Here is a 3982-nt window from a genome sequence, read left to right on the forward strand (position 1 = left end):
CACTCTCTGCCTCCTGGGTTCAAGCAATTCTCCTGCCTCAGCCTCCCAAGTAGCTGGGACTACAGGTGCACGCCACCATGCCCAGCTAATTTTGTATTTTTTAGTAGAGACGGGGTTTCACCATGTTGGCCAGGGTGGTCTCGATCTCTTGACCTTGTGATCCACCTGCCTTGGCCTCCCAAAGTGCTGGTATTACAGGCGTAAGCCACTGTACCTGGCTGCATCTTATTCAATTTCTTTGTATTTGTACAGTTTTCAGAGCTCTTCTTGTTATTGATTTCCAGTTTTATTCTATTGTGGTCTGAAAAGATACTTGATATGATATTGATTTTTAAAATATATGTTTAGACTTGTTTTCTTGCCTAACACATGGTCTATTCTGTAGTATTCCATGTGCTTATGAAAAGAATGTGTATTCTGTAGCTGTTGGATACAAAGTTCTACAAATATCTGTTAGGTCCCTTTGGCCTATAGTCCAATTTAAATTTGATGTATCTTTGATGATTTTCTGTATAGATGACCTGTCCAAAGTTGAAAATGGGGTGGTTAATTCCCCAGCTATTATTGTATTGGCTTATATTTTTCTTTTTAGCTCTAGTAATATTTGCTTTATATATCTGAGTGTTCTGGTGCTTGGTGCATATACATTTATAATCGTTATATTCTCTTGATAAATTGATCCCCTTATCATTATATATGACCTTCTATGTATTTCTTTATGTTTTGTGACTTAAAGTCTCTTTTGCCTGAGATCAGCTGCTCCTGTTCACTTTTGGTTTCTCTGAAATATCTTTTGTCATTTCTTCACTTTTAGTCTATGTGCGTCTTTACAAAAGAAGTTAGGTTCATGTAGACAGTATGTAATCAAGGCATGTTTTTGTTAATCCATTCAGCCAGTCTATAACTTTATATTGGGAAATTTAATTTGTTTCCATTTAAGGTTGTTGTTGGTTAGTTAAGACTTACTCTTCCCATCTTGTCAATTGGTTTCTAATGTTTTTTGTATTTTTTTAAATTTCTTTCTCTCTTACTTTTATCTTTGTGATTTGGTGGCTTTATGCATTGAAAATGTTCGATTCTTTTCTCTTTCTCATTTATATTTCTGCTGTATCGTGAGTTTTATATTTTCATGCATTTTCTTGATAGTAGATATCATCCTTTCACTTTCAGATATAAAAATACTTCTTTAAGCATTTCTTGTAGGGTCATTCTAGTGGTGATGAATTTCCTGTTTTTTGTTTGTGTGGGAAATATTATTCCTCCATTACTGATAGCTTTGTTTACTATAGTCTTCTTGACTAGCGATATTTTTCTTTCAGCACTTTGAATATCTTATTTTATTGTCTCCTGGACTCTAAGGTTTCTGTTGAGAAATCTTCCCTTAATCTAATTTGGATACTTTTACATGTGAGTTGATGTTTTTCTCTTACTATATTTATAATTCTCTCTTTGTCTTCATTTTTTGAAAGTTTTACTATAATGTGCCTCATTGAGGACTTATTTTGGTTGTCTCTTTGGGGACTTTTTAGCTTCTCTGTATCTCAATGTCTATACCTACTCCAAGACTTGGGAAATTTACAAGCTATTTTTTCATAAATAGGTTTTCAATGCGTTTCTCATCTTTTCTCCTTTTGGAACTCCCCAAATTCAAACATTTGCTGACTTAATGGTGTCCTATATGTTATGTAGACTTTCTTCTTTCTTCTTTTTTTTTTCTTGTCCAACTGGGTTATTTCAAAAGATGTTTTGTAATGTTCAAAATTCTTTCTTCTGCGTGATCTAATCTATATTCTCGATTCTATTTTTTTTTTTATTTTGTGCATTGAATTATTTAATTCCAGGATTTCTGTTTGGCTATTTTATGTAATATCTATATCTTTGTTGACTTTCTGATTCAGATCCAGAGTTAATTCCCTTATTACTTTGTATTGTTTGTTTTCCTTTTATATCTCATTGAGTTCCCTTAAGACCATGATTTTGAGTTCCTTTTCTGAAATTTCATTTTTTTTTTCATTGATATCTGTTACTGGGGAATTATTTTGTTCTTTTAGATATGTTATTTTTTTTTGCTTATTTATGTTCCTTGTGTTCTCACATTGATGTCTGTGCATGTGGTGTAACTGTTGTTTCTTCTAATTTTATGGAATAGCTTCCATAGGGAAAGCCTTTTAATGTATATGTGTCTACAGTGCATGTGGGCAGCATGCTTTGGCTTTGGTTCTGGGTGGGCACTATGATGTAGTCTCGATATGATTACTTCAGGTGTAATCAACATCAGCATTATCTATGAGTTCTTTATTGGCTTAGACTCAAGTTGTTTGTGGAGACTGTGGTGAGGCTTTGCTGAGGATGGGGTCATCAAGCAGGCTGCTCCTCAGAGTCATATATGGTGCATGTTTGCACTGATGAGGCCTCAGGGCAGCATATAGCACAGTATTGGTTCTGCTCACAAAATGGTGCTGTCCTGCAGCAGTTTGGGTCCAGGGGGTGGAATCCAGTGAAAATTCCTTCTCTGGAACAATGCATTTATGTGAACTCCAGGTATCTGTCTATACTAAACTCAGGGCCTGTTAGTGCTGAGGGGCTCTCTTATAGCTAGGATGGTAGATATGGTGGGAATGTGTACTGTTGGAAATTTCTCATTTAGTTTTTGTCTGCAGAAAGAAGTCCTTTATGCCTCTGAACTAATTGGGCCAGCTTCCTTGCTTCCCTCTTTGTGCTGCCATCTCAAACTTCTTTGCTTCAGAGCATCCTTGTTGCTTTTTTGCTGGATTTAAGTGTTCTTCTCTAGATGTTTTATTTGACAGGTGATTATCTACTTGCTGTTGCAGTTCTTCATCGTGGAGTATGGACATCTTTAGTCAACCATCTTGATTATGCCCTCTCCGACTGTTTTTTTTTTTTTTTTGAGACAGAATCTCTGTCACCAGGCGCCAGGCTAGAGTTCAGTGATGCGACCTTGGCTCACTGCAACCTCCGCCTCCCAGGTTCAAGCAATTCTCCTGCCTCAGCCTCCCAAGTAGCTGGGACTACAGGTGTGTGCCACCATGCCCAGCTAATTTTTTTTGTATTTTTAGTAGAGATGGGGTTTCACCATGTTGGCCAGGATGGTCTCGATCTCTTGACCTCGTGATCTGCCCACCTTGGCCTCCCAAAATGTCCTGGGCTGTTTTTGATTAACTGTTTCTTCTACTGTGGATTGCAGGGCATCTGTAGGCAGCATAGCCAATAGAACTTTCTTGGGGTTCTGGAGTAGTTTCATTTGTACTCCTTTCTTTCATTAGAAAGTGTAAAGAGATATATGAAGCCTTGCCCAGATGCAGAACTGTATGAAGCCAAAGACTATATCTGGGCTTGGTTGATTAATTTTTCTATTCTCATCTACTCAATAAGCGTTACTTGAGTACCATTTTGTTTGAAGTCCTTTGTTGATCCTATGGAATACAAAGAGAAGTCAGATCCAGTCCTTTTGCTTAAGAGACTCCTGCTGTAGTAGGGGGAAAAGTTATAAACTCTTCCAGATTGAAATTGGTGCCCTCTTTTCAATCTATATTAGTCAGAGTTTTCTAGAGAAACATAACCAACAGGTTGGATATATCTATAATCTATATTATATATATATATATATATATATATATATATATATAATTAGACATTGGCTCAAGTGATTATGGAGACTGGCAAGTGCAACCTACAGGGTGGATCATAAGTGACAGCTGATGTTTCACCTTGAAGGCTCTGAGGTAGGAAGAGAACTAATGTTTTAGATGAGGCCAACAGACAGTTTGCTGGAGAATTCTATCTTATTTGAGAGAGAGTTGGTCTTTTTCTTCAAGTATTCACTGATTGGATGAGGCTCATCCACATTATAGAAGGCAATCTACTTTTATTACTATTATTATTTTGAGACAGAATCTTGCTCTGTCACCCAGGCTGCAGTGCAGTGGTGCGATCTTGGCCCACTGCAACCTCCGCCTCTGGA

This window comes from Cebus imitator, unplaced genomic scaffold (genome assembly GCF_001604975.1).
Source record: "Cebus imitator isolate Cc_AM_T3 unplaced genomic scaffold, Cebus_imitator-1.0 Scaffold463, whole genome shotgun sequence".
Lineage (NCBI taxonomy): Eukaryota > Metazoa > Chordata > Mammalia > Primates > Cebidae > Cebus > Cebus imitator.